Below are 19,719 nucleotides of genomic sequence, written 5' to 3'. Positions count from 1 at the left end.
GACTCAATTCGTAATCTATGATCAAGTGTTATCTCTTTAATACACAGTTATTAAAAATCGCATATTAAAAGGTCGACAAAAGTGCCCGAGCGTCGTTGTATATACGTATACATTAACTTAAAAACAAACATTTATTCAAATTAGCACCTTATTTCGTCGCAGTAGTGTTGAAAGTCTATTGTATACGCGCATTAGAAGTAATTAAGCTCCCCGCGCGACACGGACGCGAACACGGGGCAAGAACACATTATTTAAACAATTATTTACCAAAATTGATAAATTCTTTAAGTTAGTTACTCAATTTTGTAAATTAAAAGGGGCACTTACTTGAAATATGACACTCCATCCTTTTTCAGTTTGGATATGCTGTTATTTGGAAAGTTACTCACTAAACACTTTGTTATTGCGCGGCGATGTTTTAAAGCGCGGTCGAAACACAACTGAAGGAAATTTCTGCCTAGTGCAGTAGCCTATTTCTAGTACTACTACGCGTCTGCGTAGGCCGAGTTATGCTTCAGACAATTTTTGAGTGTGATTGTGTTGTCTAGTTTATTGTACGTCAATGCACTCAGACAAATAAATAGTATATTGTCAATAAATTATATATATTTTTAAAATCAACTGAACTGTCTCTATGAACAATACAATTAAACTGTTACTGAGTGACTGTATCTGTACGTGACAGTAATTTGGAATAAACTGTTATTTATTTAAACTGTTAGTTTTATAAAAAAAAACTAATAAATATCTTGAGTGCGATTTTCACTAACATATTATGGAAATCATTGCTAAGAATTTATTGTTTATCACTGTTTTTTTTAATCGCTTCATATTAGAAAATAGTTAATTGAAATAATTTTGAAATCCACGCTGATGAAGTTTGGTGCAAAGGTCTTATCGATATAATTACACTATGTTTATATCGTAAACTATGATTAAATAATGATTTTTTAATGAACGAACTCATAAACTACTTCTACTTTAAGAAAAATTCATTATTGAAAGCTTCAATATCAGTAAAAAAAACAAGTGGCAAAGGTTTCCTCATTATTATGCGTGAAATGCGAAAAGTTTGATAGCCAAAATAGGTTTTATATTACAATCGAAGCAAGGCGAGTGCGGGCTTTCTAGTTAATTATACAAAACTAAATCTCATGATTTGAAAATCATCTGTGATAAATGTGGAAGTTCCTGTCATAACAATAACCCGTAAAATATCAATGTATTGATGAACTGAGATAACAATATTTATATACCGCGTCACCTTGTTAATGAAAGTACTTCAGTGCTCCATAAGTATTTAAGTAATTTAAAAAAAGTTCATTCAATGGCAATAGTTTTTTTGCACACATAATTTCACAACACTATTGTGGTATACATTTTAATTAAACACCAGAGTTTAGTTAAGTAAATAAACAGCCTGTCTTGCGGTCAGACAACTTGGATTAGCCAAGTTAAGGACACCAAGGGATTTTCCTTTTATTCACGACACATGACGTCATCAGTCAGTTTTTCAATGTAGCAATACTCTTATAATTACGACAACTCAATGCTACAAGGAAACTATAAACAAGAAACGAAGTGTCTGTAAATAAGTATAATTTCTAGATATTGTTCTTGATTTAATTTTTTAGAAGAATTGCATTTGTTTTAGCTACATTTGTAAGTTCGGTGTATATTTTGGCGCCACTATATCGTGTCTGTCATTCATTAAATAATATTTTGGAGACATCCGTGGCTGATCCATTTTGCAATAGCCTCATAGCATTCAAACGTAAGGTATTGCAACTATAGTATAATGATTCTTTAATTACTTATTATCATATTTTTTATGTACTGTCTTTGTGTTAAATATAAGTGCCCAATAGAAATGATTGCTATTTATGTTGTATGCACCTTTAATTGACTCATACACTGGAACTATTTTTGTGCAATATTTAAGTTTAAGAGTGTATTTTGTTTGTGTTGTTGGAGCACCTTTAAATAAATAAATATTTTATCAGAACTACAATAAAACAGAAATAAATAAGAGCGATATGCATTAATACCATAAAATCGCACAGCTAAATAATATATACATTTGATTGCAATAATATTTTTATATTTTCTCTTCAAAATACTTGGTACCTAGTTAGGAAATTGTAATTTATTTGTTCATTCTTTGAAATATGTAGCCTATTCGTTTCGGACTACGGCGTTTATGATTTAAAGACAAAATAATAACTCACCGTGATATTCAATTTCTCTTAATGGTATGTTAATTTTGCGACTGATTCTCACAATACTTATTCAAGGTCGATTATTTTTATGACATGACTAGCCAAATGAAGTCACTCGCAAAAGAAAACCACCTTTTGAATGTGGATTGAAAAGATGGTTTTCTTTTGAAAATGTTTGCTGAGAATCAGAACATTCTGGTTTAAAAAAGTCAACATGATTAATAATTGACAGAACCTGCTTGATATGTTTATAATTCGAGAATAGGATATTGTTTTGTGATTATATATGATAACTTAAAATTTTACTCCATCCCCATACAAACTTTCAACCCCCTTTTCACCCCTTTAAGGGTGGAATTTTCAGCTGTGAAAACGTGGAAAAAAATTGTCAAACAAATCGCGAGTCTAAGACGTAGTTTATCACGCACACTAAACTAATCTATATATATAAAAGAGAATCTATGTTTGTATGTTCCTTAATAGCTCCTAAATTAGTCGACCGATCTCAATGAAATCTTTTGTAATAGATTCGCTGAAGTTCAAGGAAGGTTTACATATATAATTTTCATGGCAAAACAACGTTTGCCAGGTCAGCTAGTATTATATATTCCTGGCCTGTTTTATCGGTTGTCTAACAGCATGAGAGATCTAGATGTATTAATTATCTAAGGAGTCAACGTAGTTTCGTTTTTGCTAAAGGTGAATCCAATATATGATAGTTTATATTTATAGAGTTTATTTTTTATGGAATATTTGATATTCAAAAATCTTTTAAACTTTGACCATGATTCAAAATTATATTGCATCAACATCTTTCTAAGTTAATCTTACTCTTATATTACATAATATGGTATTTTAAATTAATTTAATTAGTGTTATAGTAAAATACCAATTATCTAAAAGAGTGGCCGTTTAGTTTCTTGTATGTCAGAACATACAGATACATATAAGATATGAATACACTTTTAATAGATGTTACACTTCGAAAGTTAAAGTTATGATTATAATTTTGAATAAATAAATGCTTTTTTCACGAGCTCTACATTTTTCGGACATATGATAGATTCAGTAATTTAAATTAAATATTCAAAATAACGAACTATTTGAATAAAATTTATTAGATTTTCAAAGTAGTACTATATAGTAGTAGTAGTACTAATGTCTGTATCTATTATACATGGAGAAAAATAATTAAATAAATTGCTTTCGATTATACTGTCATTGTTTATGTTTAATTAGCAAGGCAACATACGATTTTCAAGACCAAGTTAGAAGTACAATGGTGGTGTGTAAATCAAGAACTTGTGACAAATCGTTAATCTTCATCGAACATGTGTTGAATAGAAAATGAGCAAAAACCTAATAGCTCAAACACATGGGCGGATTTGGTAGGCCGGACTACCGGATCACCGGACGGTTCGGTTTGTCCGTCGTTGTACCTCGTACGGTCCGGACGGTAATAATAATAAATTTGTGCGGTGGACAATGCGAAATACCATCGAATATGGTCCGCTACCAGTGGGCCTATTCTTGTAACAAAACAAGAATAGGATCGAAGCGGCCTTATGTTAAAATGTTAAATTTCGTATTGTTTTAACACAAATTGACCATTCAGTTCCGATTGTGATGAAGTTACGTTCCGATTTAAAGAAATAGTATGATGCGTATTCTCGTAACAAGATAGAACATAACGTAACAAATTGTTGGGAGATGCGTATTGCGCAAAATTTTGACATTTGGTTGAGTTATAGTAGAAATATTTGAGATTTGGTGGAAAATTGTAGTCGACTTCTTGTGAGCTTGTTGTTCAAATGTCGTTTAAGCGGGTCCGATACAGTTAAAGTTATAGGAAAATAATAGGAGAATATGAATCAAGAGCCAAATGTGGATTGGATCATAACTTTTTTTTTAAGAAAATAAGGGACGAGACGAGCAAGAGGAGCTGATGGTAATTGATACGCCCTACCCATTACAATGTAGTCAGGATTCATGAAAACCCCAAAAATTATGAGCGGCACTACAATTACGCTCGTCACCTTGAGACATAAGATGTTAAGTCTCATTTGCCCAGATATTTCACTAGCTACGGCGCCCTTCAGACCAAAACACAGTAATGATTACACATTACTGCTTCACGGCAGAAACAGGCGCCGTTGTGGTACCCATACCCTAATCGGCTTCCTGTGCAAAGGAGCCTCCCACTGGTAAATTTACTTAACGTAAACGAATTTGAAATTACGAGAATAGCACCGCAGATCGCCTTCGATGGTTCGGCCGTACCAAATCCGGTCATGTGTTTCGGCTATAAGCCATGCATCAATTCACACTTTATATGTACTCTTTGATGATAACATTCGCACAGCCATTATCGCCTGTCTTTGTGTGAGGACATAATTTTCGCGTTTCAAACTGAGTCTGAATTTTAATGTAGCGCTTATCATAAACATTCACATCACCTGATGTCGCGCACAATTAACATAAAATTTGCCTTTAAACTCAAACGAGCTCATGTTTTTTTTGTAACGAAGTGATAATAAGTCAAGAACTACCCTATGTCAAACTGTCTGTGCTGTTATTAGATGCAAAGGATATCGAAAAACTATTTAATAAAAACTATTCAAGTACATAGTCTTAACAATATTCAAATATTATTTATTTAAGTAAGTAATTAAGAGTTAGCTACAATTTATTTTGACATCACGGCCCTTAAGTTTAGTAGGTATTCTAAGGCTGAGATCTATAAACCGTACTTATATTTTGCTCAGACTATACTTACGTAAAACTTAGTGTGATAAAACGCGAACTTGACCGTTGCATTGGGTTGTCTTAGCTTAAGCTCAGTAAAATTTCAACTGACAAATGACTATAAAAATGAAATCAATATTATGTTAATGAAATGGCACGAGACTCTTAATAGTTTACTAGCAATAATAATTGAGTTTCATATCAAGTTGAATATTAATCATAAGTTTTTACAATTCTTTGTTAACCTTATTAATTGGTTAAGTTATTTAAAAAAAAACAGAAATAATAGTTATTTTGTGAACAACAAAGAGTAGAATCAATTTGAAATGATCTGAGAAAAATTACACAAACAAAGGTATGTGATGTCAATGTCAATGACAATACGGGTCGACGTCATCGTCCGAAATAGATTTGGATGAGAACGAGACAATAAAATAATATATTATACACTAGCTCTCCGCCCTGACTTCACCCTATTGAGTTTGAAACATAAAAATGTTGGTAGAGCTGGTGATGGAATTATTGCCACTTTTAAATCATATTCATTTGATGAAATTACTTTTGCAATGATTTTTAAAATCGATGGTCGGGTCACTGATGTCACACCTTATATTATCACTACATATTATAAAATAAAGTCCTCCGCTGTGTATGTCTCATCGCGATAAACTAACTACTGCACCGATTTTCGTGGTGTATTCATCAATGAACAGTGTGGTTCTCTAGGAACGTTTTAGTTTATAATTTATTCGTTTTTAAAATTCAAGTTATTTAATATATGCATACATTTATCTATATTATTTTTTTATATTATGCATCTAATACACTCAATATAACTCCTGCATTTTTATTTATTACTTAATATTTATCATTTTTATGACATACTGTGTAATGCCTTGATTATTTTGAATATTTTTGTAGCATCAGTTTATATATATTGTTAGTAAAATAATTTGTAAATGGTAATATCATTTTTTCTCATTAAAGCTTAACAATTTCCGAAAGGCTTGAAAATGGTAAAAATAATATCTTTTGACATTTATAGTGTTATTTCCTTGACCTAAATGAATAGTGTTTTGAATTTGATTTGATAATTATTTAAAAGGATTCTCAACATCAAACGAATATTTTTAAAACTTCAAACATAAAGTTTGTTGTACGAAGTACATACATTATAATATTATACTACTTAACTCGTTAAAATAGCAGTTTGATATGAAATACCAATAAATTGAGGAAAAGTAAAGGAATTTTAAAGAAACAATAATATTATTCTTTCATTACTTTCGGTACTTCAACTTGACTTCTAAAAAATATATTAAAATAACATATAAATTACGAAAATACTAATGAAAATGAATAATATAATATGAAATAATCGTTATATTTACCAAACGTACCTAGAAGTATGAGTTAGCACTTTCGTTGCTAAATAAAATGTCCTAGCATTGTTTGCACACAATGAATTATCAAGTATTCAATAGATTATTGCACTTAGGAAACCACTGTACATTTATTAGTTAAGACTTGACGTACAGAACTGGTCAAACAACCTTCGTTACTAAACAAATTCTGTTTACCTTATGATTACCACCAACGCAGCAGAAATAAAAACACGCCTACGTATTGCACAGCCAAGTTGGATTGTGTTTGAAAACTATCACGAAAGTACTACGTGAGGACCTTTTGAAATTTACCGTATCTTCATACGTTTGCGGCAATTTCAAATTCCATTGGTATTCGTGTTGAAATATTATGTTTGACTGTACTGCTATATTAGATTCCCGGGCGTTTAGCTTTCAAATTTTTTATCCCTTTAAATTCATAAGATTAACTGTTAGTGTGGTGGTGTTATACGGAGATATTACGATTTCTTCTAAGATGATAAATTGCTATCAGGTATTTAGCAGTTGGTGGTTCCTTTTACTAGTTTATTTTATTTCCATAGTATTATGTCCTGTGGTACATTGCTATGGGGCAACGCGGCCGATATTAATACAATCTTTGTGCTGCAGAAGAGGGCTATTTGCGTTTTTTATAACCTAGATCCTCAAGAATCATTGAGAGCAAAATTTAAGGAAATAAATATTTTAACTGTTGTCTCTCAATACATTCTTAATAATGTAAACATAATGCACACAGGCATATAGGTGAATTTTCTAGAAATTGTCATAACCATAATGTTAACGAGAAACAATCATTAATTTATTATGCCTACTACTTAGCTAGGTCGAGTTAGTATGTCATTTGCGTGGTGATGTATCAATATATGCTTTTAAAATAAGATTCCAGATGTTCAAAGATCAAAACAAATGTATTACGAAATTCAAAAGAATTATTAAAAGGACGTTTATTTGGTAAAGTTAACTATAACCATAGAGTAGGGATGGTAGTATACTAATGTAAAAGGAACTCTAAGTCTGTAACACTTTCAGGGCTGCACTAATCATACCAAAGGGCTCAGTCATACCCGCAGATTTCCTAAGATATGCTAATCGAATATAGTTCGCTTCACGGAAAGAAATCAGTATTTGAAAGAACACGAATTTCCATCGGAATTCATCACAGCATCCTCCCTAAAAGTCAGTATTAGCATTATCTAGTTGGTCTGGGAAGATGCTGTAGCAAGCAAAAAGGCCGGAAAGGAAAATAAAACAGTAGACCAGAAAGAGATTGTCTTTGCGGACAATTTTCTATTTAGCCTGCTAAAACAGATACAAGAAATGGACAAAGTGCAAGGTAAGGCATTCCATACCGAAAGCTGAAGAGTAAACTGGAGTGTACAATTTAATCAGCTTTTGCGAAGACCAATTAGGAGAATTTGGAATTTCGAGAGCTTGAATTCAAAGACTTGGTCTGGATTTATTGAAACACACAACAATATGTTACCAATGCCATTAAACAAATGGCAAGTCTGAAGTGGCAGTGGGCAGGATACACAGTGGAGGAGTAGGAGGAGGCTCCTCTGCCGGTTACATTATGGGTGTACCAAAACGGCGCCTATTTCTGCCGTAAAGCAGTAATGTGTAAGCATTAATGTGTTTCAGTCTGAAGGGCGCTGTAGCTAGTGAAATTACTGGGCAAATAAGACTTAACATCTTATGTCTCAAGTTGATGAGCGCAGTTGTAGAGCTGCTCAGAATTTTTGGGGTTTTTCAAGAATCCTGGGCGGCACTGCATTGTAATGGGCAGGGCGTATCAATTACCATCAGCTAAACATCCTGCTCGTCTCGTCCCTTATTTTCATAAAAAAGACAGCCCGGGAAAAGAGGCCTAGAGGCCGAGAGAGATTAATTTTAATATAGACCATATGCAAGGATGATGTCAAGAAAACTGCAGGAAGAATTGGATTGAAGTAACACAAAAACGGGCAAAACTTGTAGAGAATGGTTGAGAGAGTTTCGCATGAACCAAAAAGTATTTTTTAAATCGTCACTAATACTTCGATATCTTTGCGCTAAGGTTATTACAATTAAAACCTATAGAAAATATCAAAGATAAAACATATTATTGCAAATTATATACGTGGAAATATTTAGCAATATTTAAATAATAATCCACTTAATTAACTAATAACTGATCGTGACAATATGTTATGTGTGGTAATTATTAGGTACCTGACTCGATTACACGTCTTTCAATAATTCAAAGTATCATATAATTTAAAGAAAATCCCTACTTATATTACAAGTGTGAATGTAAATTTACTTGTTACGCTTTTACGCCAGAGCTACTAAACCGATTTTGATTAAATTTGGTACAGCGATAGACTAGAACTTGGGAAGGGACATGGGCTACTTGCTACGTTTTATCCCGGAAAAATCCATCGTTCCCGCGGGATTTTTGAGAAACTGAAATTCACCTCGACGAGCTATAACTATACCAATAGTAGATTTAGTTTGCCATCGCAATCTTCCTCGAAGTACGATTCATATATTATGTTGGGAACGGGAGAGAAAAAGGGAACCAGAGCTGGAATAGGACATGATACAATCTTCAATTCTAAACTTGCTTATTATTTTTAAAGACCCTTTATCCACGCGGACGAAGTCACAGGCATCTGCTAGTAATATTATAATGTAACAAAGATTCTTGCAGGGATGATTCTTTACACCGCGTTATCTCACAAAGACTTTGTGAAGCAAACATCTTGTTTTTCTACGTTCATTGTTTGTATCAAACATTCCATACTGATAAGGTTTTATGTTCAACGTTCTAAGTGTCTTATTATGTTGACTACAAAATATTTAACACAAAGGGAATCTCAAATATCTACTTTAATAAATTGTCACATATGCAAAGTATGTATTTTCCGGGGGATTAGTTTTTATTTTCATTTATAGTTTTACAATGTCTCCATGTTCTAAGCATTATTATCCATGGTTCATTAACATCTGCTGTTTTGTTTTGCATAAAAAATATTGTAATGTCTTAAGGACAGTCTTTTAAAGTTCCTCTGGTCTTTCAGAAAAGAATGGGTTGCGTGATGATGGACTTACATGGTCGGTTGTACTTAAAATATAAAATATAAGGAAACTCTATTTAATATTAAAGCAGAAGGAATAACAGAACAAAACTGGGTTGCAGATCGATCGCAAATGGGTGGATTATATATTTCTAAACGAATGTTTGTTATCTGAGCAGATATACATAAGCATCGTAAGAATGCTTAGTAAATAATTTTCTAGGAGGCAATGAATTTTCGGATTGTAGTTTCGGTTTCGGCTAGTAAGTGAATCTCTTAAATGTTAAAAAATAAAGACTATTTTTATATATATTTTAATATAGAAAATAACAAACCGTACTAAAAAGAAGAAAATAATATGTTATTATTGTAAAGAAACATTTCTTGGTTTATAGTTTTAAAACTTCAAAACAGCACCAAAGTTATAATATTATAAAACTTGTATTATTCTTAAATGGTATATGTGGCGATATTATTTCAATATTCTTGTGATCTTGGCAGGATATGAGGTATGGTAATGAAAATATTTATATTGGCAACTGTCCTCGATACAAAATTTCCCAGTAAATCGGTATTGATTCCATTACATAGTACAGGAGAGGCTGATAAATATAATATTACTCGATAATAAATAACAACTTCAATTATATAGACTTTATGTCCATATTATTATACCAAGCAGATTCCATGGATCCATTACCTTAAACAGATATAAGGTATAATAATATTTTAGTAAGTATTTAGTTTGAAGGCATGATAATGTTAATTATTAATAATAACAAGTATGTTTTTTTTTTTAAATTGTCAGTTGTAGGTATAGACTGCCGATAAAAGTGAAAACTTAGAACTTTTAGTATTAAAATTAATTTTTTTAATTATTTCTCGCGTGTGACCATCACGAGCATATGTCAGTAACGCGAACCCATAGGATTTTCCACTACCAAAAATTGCCCAACGCGGCTAAATAAGTTTTCACTATACAAATTAAATTTTTAAACAAAATTTATGAACGAAATTTTCACTTCAAAAAGTGTGTTAATACTTCATGGAGTAAATAATTGTTCAACGATAAAATGAAAAATAAGGTTATCACAAAAAAGACCCGATAGCGTTGTACAACCTAGTCCTATAGGTGTGATGGAAAACACAATTGAAACAGTTTGATCTAAAATTAATGTATGAATCATAGTGATTAACCTATTTTGAGTGTAATACCCCAATAAAGTGTTATTCATACTGTAAACTATAATAGTGATGTGGCGCTTCAACATTAATGGAAAATATCGATTAAAAATTCGAGTTTTTTGTCGTTTACGTTTTGTATTGAATTACTTCGATTATGGATCTATTAAAGCTTTAATTTTAATTCTTATTTTAATAATAGGTATAAGAACAATTTATTTAAATCGATCATTTCACATTTATGCATTGTCATTAAATTACAATAAGTTTTAATTATATATATACTATATATTACTGTATTATATATGAACGTATACTTTATTATGTATGTATGTATATGTAGTTATTGATTGAAGACCTTTTCTAAAATATAATTACAATCATAACATAGAGAATTAATAATAAAAATGATCAAAAATTGTAATCTTCTAAGAATTATATGAATTATATTGATTTTTTATCGAAGAAACAAAGGAAAACAAACAAAGATTTCAATTGAAAGGAAATTTTGAGTCATTGAACAACAGATAACAGCGACACAGAAAGGTATTGGCTATTATTGATAACTTACATCCCTAAATAAAAAGACATATTAGTTCGTTACATTACTTAGAACATTTTTTTTTATGGAATAGGATGACAAACGAGCGTACGGGTCACCTGGTGTTAAGTGATCACCGCCGCCCACATTCTCTTGCAACACCAGGGGAATCACAAGAGCGTTGCCGACCTTTAAGGGTGGTGTACGCGCTTTTTTTGAAGGTACCCATGTCGTATCGTCCCGGAAACACCGCACAAGGAAGCTCATTCCACAGCTTAGTAGTACGTGGAAGAAAGCTCATTGAACACCGCACTGTGGAGGACCGCCACACATCCAGATGGTGGGGATCATATCCTAATTTGTGGCGTGTCGTGCGAAGGTGGAATATGTTATTGAAGCACACGCCTCGCATCCAGATGTTAGTACTTGAAAAGCGTTTTGAAAATAACTTGGCTAATAGATACACTTGGTCAAATTCGACATGTCGCTTACTATTTTTTTTAATTATTATTTTTTATTGTTCAAAATATACAAGAAACAAACTACCAAACAATTTAAGCCATCCTCATGAAACTTAAGTGTTTATGTGAGGAATAGTATATATAATAGTTCATTTATTCTAAACTTAAAATATTTTAATATTAAATAATTATGATTCTAAAAATATCCAATTTAAGTCCAAAAAAAACTTAGTTTGCCCAGTGCTAAGAGCGGTCGGCTTAGTATGGCACTTTATTTTTAACTTTTTTGTTTGTGAATCTATTGAAATACAAACTCTAAATATAACGGGCTGTATGCAAAAATACATGTGAAAACTGCAAACTGTTTTGATGTTTCTAAAATTATGAACAAATGCAGAAAAGCAAAAATAGTGAAACATTCCAAAACTATTTTTTTGGCCTTGTGATATTTTATATATTATTTAAAACAAAGTTTGAATTCTTCACAAATCGAATTTACATTAAATGTTTGTAACATTTGAGTAAATACATAATAATATAATCTAACATTATACTACAAGGACAGCTGTATTTCTATTATTCATTGTATTATAACTCGAAAAATAATTAGATACTAGATACGATTGGAAGTTGTTGCAGCGGTTCCCTAAAGCAGGGTTTTCACTATACACATTCAGACCGAACTGATTCTAAGCCAAAAAGTATAAGATGACACTCGGATTCATATTTGCACGATTCATTCCAACCCGAATAAAAGAGGTTAAGGATATTTATTGAAGCACGATATTGAAAAAGTACTTTCAAAATATTAAAATTTAAGGAAGAAATACATAATAGAGCCAAACTTATTTAAGATTATTCAACAAAATTCTTTATGGAGGAGAGGAGGACAGCTGTTGAGTTTAAAGGTGATTCAAATTCAAATATTTCTTATTCAAAATAGGATTCAAAATCACTTATTGAACGTCAAACACTACCACCCACTCAAAATAAACTGCCAGACTTGCAGACCTGAGAAGAACGGGCGCAGGAAACTCAGCGGGCATTTTTTATAAAAATATGGTTTACAATGTGATATCGTACAATAAACATTTATATCATAATTGTTCCTGCGTGGTTGATGATGTGGCCTTTTAAGATGACGCCCTTTTATTTTTATACAATGATCCGAGTGAACTTGTATGAATAGAACAGCGTCCGAGTCCGAAGCTGCAATCCGAATGTTCCCGGAAAGTGAAAGCGGGCTTAATATTAAGGATAAATACGTGTCTACTTATTTTCCTACATACGTCAGACGACTGGTTTTGCAGAAACTATTTATCGATAATATTAAAATTTTGTACTCATAAATAAGACGTGAATAATGAATAATTAATTATTGAAACTGGTAGCCATTGTTGTCTTTAATAATCTGATGAACACAACAACATTTATTTGTGATTTAAAACTACAGGCTGACATCTTTGAGTTATTTATTAGCTGATAAGTCGTTACGTTTCTTTCACATTTATAACACAAATGTGTTATTAGTTAGTGTGAATGAAACATTCGCAAATTTCTTATTTTAAACCCCAATAGTCGCTGTCCGTCCGTCTTGCCGTGTGTCTGTCAGCGACGGATTGTATATTGGTATTGCTGCTATCAAAAATGACTTTTTTACAACATTAATTATGAGTACACAGTGCTATATCTTGTACAATGTTACGGAGCACTTCAAGTGTGAGACTGACTCGCTATTGATTAGTTTCTTGAGATCGACGTTTTTTTTTATTCGTATAAAATTCTAAATTATATTATATGGATCAATTCTTACTGAAAAACTAGTATTATAGGTAGCTCAACATTTTTGAAACAGTTCAAAGCCAAGAAAAATCCTAAGAAGACTAATTTGTGCTTTCTTAGTTTAAATAGACTCTCTTTTTGTCATATTTCACCGATTTGAAATCGGCAACTCATAGAGAGAGTAACAAAGAGAGAATTAGTGAGAGCCCTTAACTGTCACAGCCTGTATCTATAGCGTACTTGGCGTCGCTAAATAGAGTTTCAATTTAAAGAGAAGGTCAAATAGGCCTCTAAGAATCTTTGTGTGCTCAGTAAGGCGAGACAGTACTCTATAATAAGCCACCGCCTGCAACAGCTATTTAAGGCAAACTCGGCCTCTTATAGAAAATTGTTCTCACCACTCAGCGGGGTCTCTCTAGTACCGTACCAGCATCTTCTATTTGACCGCATACAGCGAAAAGGGGCTTGAATCATTGTCAATCAAGTCATATCTGTTCGGCTTAATTCTTTAACGTTGCGTTGAAATGTGCGGTCTTTCTGCAACTTCTACCCAATGTTAACCAATTTATAACCAGCACACGAATTTTACAAACGGATATCACGTTAAAATGCGTAATTTCACCCATACTACAATAATATCTAGTATTCCATAACCCGCGTTTCGCAAGAAACTATTTGCCTCTCTCAGATATTTTGCAGAGTCATCTTCTAGCTCCTATGTATATTACTAAACAGATACAACTTACAGTCCTTCAAGCTCATAGCAAAATGTCTACGGGGGTCTTTACTTTTGTTATGATAATAACGGACGAAACGAGTAGGACGTTCAGCTGATGGTAATTAGTACGCTCTGCCCACAATACAGTGCCGCTCAGGACTCTTGAAAATCCCAAAAATTCTGAGCACCACTGCAAAACTGCGCTCGTCACCTAGAGACATAAGATGTCAAGTCTCATTTGCCCAGTAATTTAACTAGCTACGGCGCTCTACAGACCGAAACACAATAATTCTACACATTACTGCTTCACGGCAGAAATAGGCGCCGTTTTGGTACCCATAATCTAGCCGGCATCCTTGGCAAAGGGGCCTCCCACTGGTTTCTTTCATACTTTCCATCAGATGGTCTGTTTACCCACTGGTGTCCAATAAAAACATAACTAAAGAATTAAATATCGACAAGAAACTATAGATAGCATCTAAATTTGGTTCAATCGAACGAATCGATGGCTAATAATAACAAAACGATTTATTTCCATAGAACAAATTAGAAGCCGATCGAATTCGAATAGGTATGCATAATAGGCTGCCATGCGAGTTGCAAGACCGCAAGGTTATGTTTAATCGATGGATATCAAAGATCAACAGTTGCAGATACGACTAATAATAATTATTCTATTGACAGTTAAATGAACCAGAGATTTCGTCACGATTGTGATGGTCGCTTCAATTTCCGCGTGATCTTGGAAGTGAATTGTTCAGTTATTGTATTGTTTCCCAATAGCGGAACAAGGCAAAAATTGCAAGTTAAATGTTACGAAAATCAGTCAAGTGTGAGTTGGAGCTAAGTGGGTACAAGATAATATATCCGATAGAAACTTTAGGTATATAATAAACACTCTGTCACAATAACTGTATAATACAGATACGTCATATAATATGTTTTTGTACTGATGGTAATTGATAGGCTCATTACAATGCAGTGCCGCTCAGAATTCTTGAAAAACCCAAAAATTCTGAGCGGCACTACAGTTGCCCCCGTCACCTTGAGACAAGATGTTCAGTCTCATTTGTCCAGTAATTTCGCTAGCTACGGCACCCTTCAAAAGGTAAACATAGTAATGCTTACACATTACTGCTTATCGGCCTAAATGTGGTACCCAAAATCAAGCCGGCATCCATTGCAAAGAATCCTCCCATGACATCTGCGCATATGTTGTAGTTAGTGCGTCTGTATTCTAATCATACATCTTATACAAATGAATCCATAAAACACAGATAATATATATAAAATTAAAGTATCTGTTCATAATATCAAATTAAATAACATTGTACAGTATATATAAATTATTATACGTCGCTTCTATCAGTAAATCATCTTGATTTCGTTTTTTCAATCAGTCAGTTTTGACTGATTTGCGAAACGAGTAGACCAAGATTTTGACAGGCGATTCAATTGCACTTTAAGATGTAAAGTCTCACTACCCCAGTAATTTCATTAGCTAAAGCCCTTCAAACAAAAACACAATAATGCCTACATAATGCTGGTACTTGATATACACCTAGCAGGCATGTGTATAGAAGACACCCGAAGTTAGCTGACGAATAAAAAAAGAGTGTGTAGCGAACCGAGAGACCTTTCACTTGGAGAATTATTGGCTGGAATTCCTTCATGGACTAAGCTAAACAGTTCTACCGAAGATTTCGAGTAGATGAGGATAAACCTTGCTTTAAGAATAAGTTTTTTAAGGTAAAAATTTGTATTCGTATTGAAACAATGAGGTACTTGTAGCGTGCAGGTAGCATTGTAGCAAAATTATGACAAAAAAAGCAATTTCGCTTCATATAGATGAGCGAATTTTGTATTACATGTTTTTGTTTCGTTTAAAAATTATTAGAATTTTGTTTTTGTAGCAATGCTGCTTTAGTGTCTAGAATATTTAATTTCCTATACAATGAACGAAATTTTATCCTAAAATAATTATTCAATATGGAGTAAGATCGACATAAGATATTAAATTAGAGTCATATTAATAATTTACTAATAATACTCTACATTTAAAAATGCTGCTTCATTGTTTAGTACATATATATTATCTAGTATTAAAAGAAAAAAATACTTTTTTCGTATTATATATTATTCGTAGAAATAAATTTTTGAATGAAGTTTCAAAAAGTATAACAATTATCCTATGGAATCGTCTTAGTAATAATTACCTACAGTTAAATTTGTCGGTACCCAGTACCCAGGTACATTCGAGAGCGCATTTGGAAACAGAAATCACCGGAAATAAAAAAAAAACAATTGCCGTTTATGTGGACTGTGCTTCAGTCATTGAAAGGAATCTATTCAATGCAGTTTCATCGGAGCAGAGGGTCAATTACGAGGTCACTCTGTCTGTCATTCAGACAATAAATACTTTAAAAATATCGACATACATCGTTACATCCCTAGGTCATGAAAAGTTGTACTCAATTCGCTTTTATGGTTCGATAAGTATTAGGGGTGAAGTCAATAGTGCTATTTTTGTATTTATTGTTGCTAGTAATATTATAGGGACAAGGGCTGTATTATAACTTCTAAGGCTGATGATGAAAAAAAATGCATGTATTGTTTTAAATGAATGAGTATTCGCCAATGCCAGATGGCTAGCTACTCATGTTATATAGAGGCACTCGGTCATCTGTTATAGTTGGTTATAGGTACTTTAATATCAGTAAAGTATTAATTTTCATATTTTTACGTCTTATATCTTTTGTTTGGAAGTAATTCTGCAGTACCAGAAGTATGCGCGATTTTTATATCTTTCATTAAATAGGCTTAGTCTTACAGTTCGATATACTTTGAATATTCAGAGTTAGAATTATCTGATTTAATTAATGATTTGATAAATGTTCAAAACAAAAGTATTACTTTATTCAAAAGAATTGTTAAAAACGTTTGTGTGGTAAAGGTTACTATAACATAAATCGCTTTCTTAATGATACCACAGATTGGGAATGGAGTGACCGCCCTCAGGCTATTAAATAATAAGTTTAATTTTACAATATTACTTTGTAAACATATTTCTTCGATGAAAAAAAAAGCCCGCTCAGTTTGTTGCGCCCATTCTTCTCAGGTCTGAGGCATTCATTTTGGAATGGGTGGTAGTTTTTTTGACTACCACCCATTCCAAAATGAATGCCTATATCATGTCGATGTCACATCCTATTTTGAATAAAAATATTTGAATTTGAATTTCAGAACAGACAGCTAGCGACAGAAAAATTCTCGTAGTGATAATTTTATCTAAGACCAGTGAGCGTCTCTAGTTTCACCTGCGTATACTTTTGCATGTGATTTCAAATATGTTTCTGAACTGATTTCTTTAGTACCTACAATAATGAAAAATCAAATCAAAAAAGCTCAATTATCAAAAAAGATTACTTACTTTGCTAGTTTATTTATGTACCTACTCCAAATGATCCATTTTCTACATTTTAAAATATAATATTAGAGATTGTAGAGCTTTTGAAAATGTATTGAAGGGGAAAAATAAATGTTTATATTATATTATTATTGTTTGACACAAACTAAAAATAATTTCAAAATACGTATGGCATAGGTGTGACATACAATGAATAAAGATAGTATTGGTAAGACCTGATAAGATAAATTTTAATTAGGTTCAAGTAGGCAGGTATCTAACTACATTGTATTCTATATATTATTTGTTTTTATTCTGCTATTTATATTAATACATACACATAGTTACATAAAAGAGGTAAAAATTTACCCCGAACCTTAGGTATAAGTAGTAATGAGGCATGTTTTAATATTTGTAATTTATCTTTTTATTGCTATATTTTAAGCCTGTGATAAATAAAATATCTATCAAGAAGTTCTGGCAACTTCCTTGTTTACAAGAACAAAGAGATCTTACTTTATTACATGTTTAACGTTTTGTTTGTCTTACAAAGAAAGAACCCAAGACTCATTAGTGTACTGTTGTTTGTGACGCCAATTATAAATGATATATAAAATATTTGACGACTCTACAATTCGGGCAATTGAAACAAATTAAAGATAATGGCTATCAAATCAGCTTACGACTTGGTTTTTACAATCAACGAAAACAAGTTCTCATCGCGTCGCGTATTTGTAATTACAAAATATTACTCATAGTTGCGACTCGACTTTGTAATACAAATATGTGCAATAGGTATTGGGTGTGTTGTGTGTGACAAACATACAACGCGTGATAAGACACTTAAACCACAATTACTTAAGCCTGCACGATCGTGTACACAATGACGGCAATAAAAAATAATAGCTAGAAAATATACACAAAGAAATTTTTGATATAAATTAAATTGAAGTCATGGAACAAATGTGTCACTTGACTAAGTCGGTACCTACGCTGCGCAAGCGACAAGGTACCTCCGTCATTCGTCGCACCTCACAAGCCTCCAACTCTTATCCACTCACCGCCCTTACTTAAATTCTTTGCATAAATAAGCGAGAAAGCTCCTCTTAACTTTACAACAACGTTTGAATATCACTCACTTCGCGAAACGCTAATCACTGCTTCCATAAGAACTTAAAATCAACTTCCTTACCTTAACACTGCGCAGTATTTGATGTTCTTTCACGATCGATGAGCGGAAAACAAGCGAAAAGCAGACACAGTCACGTTCGGATCAGTACGTCGAGAGTAATGGCGCCAGTTGCCACTCGACTCGCCACGGCCGGTTTGTTCAATGTTCGTTTAACTTCCAATCCGACGTCGAGACACGAATGTTGTAAAGACTCGGAGTCGGAAGGCTACGCCATACGGCTGTGATGTTTGCTTTGCGAGACGACTTCTATTCGCGTCTCTTTCTAATTTCGATTTTTCGTACAGGTAGTAAGGGACAGGTATATAGTATCAATGCCGTTATACAGGTAGTGTAGCAACCTACCTACAATAGCGGTGGGCACAATGTCATGTCCCGTGTTCGCTTATTTCTAAAGTACTTACCTCTACTTTATTTTACAATTCAAATCGTTCGATATGATAAATTTTCATAAAATCTACCAGTACATGTCGTCACCAATTTTAAGTTAATCTTTTTGATCCATCAATGTACATACTTCCTTAATGTTAAATATTGTACTTTAATAACAGTTGTTTACTCTCTGACGGTTAAACTTTGTATAAGTTTGTACAAAATATAATATTATCTTATTATAACATGTTAATACTAATACAATGTGATATTCCGAAGGTTTTGATAGAATGTGTATTGTAGCAAAAAAAATATAAAACAAAATTATTTGCCATCTAGCGGACTATTTTAGCGATAGGAACTACTTAATGAATGAAGTAAGCAGCCATAGAGTCACTCTACCACACTTTTTATTCTTAGTTTCACTGCTCTATCATAGATGGCGCTTCCATCAATAATAAAAGCACACTACATTTTAAACAGAACTATTCATAATAATTATTTAAAGGCTTCCAATATCAGTGAAGCTGCGTCTAGTTATTGAAAATAACAGAAAACCTGAGGTGTGTATTTGAAAACATCGGACCACCAAATTATACCTCATTGTATTCAATTTCAGTGTTACAAGATTCCTGCGAT

The 19,719-nt window shown here is 32.7% G+C and overlaps 1 protein-coding gene across 2 annotated transcripts in view; it reads right to left on the bottom strand.

The window, feature by feature from the left end:
- LOC126969536 (uncharacterized) overlaps nucleotides 1-18,889 on the bottom strand; it is a 60,328-nt gene extending 41,439 nt beyond the window's left edge. The window contains exon 1 of one of the 2 annotated variants that reach the window (XM_050815023.1): nucleotides 18,712-18,889. The gene's annotated coding sequence lies outside the window, so the exon portion shown is untranslated. Of the gene's footprint in view, nucleotides 1-6,364; nucleotides 6,516-18,711 lie in introns of those variants that run through there. The other variant, XM_050815024.1, reaches the window with a different exon arrangement.
- Nucleotides 18,890-19,719: the final 830 nt, after the last annotated feature.

The sequence above is a fragment of the Leptidea sinapis genome, chromosome 18 (genome assembly GCF_905404315.1).
Source record: "Leptidea sinapis chromosome 18, ilLepSina1.1, whole genome shotgun sequence".
NCBI lineage: Eukaryota > Metazoa > Arthropoda > Insecta > Lepidoptera > Pieridae > Leptidea > Leptidea sinapis.
Note: the sequence above shows the minus strand (reverse complement) of the source record. Positions and strands in the feature narration are given on the sequence as shown.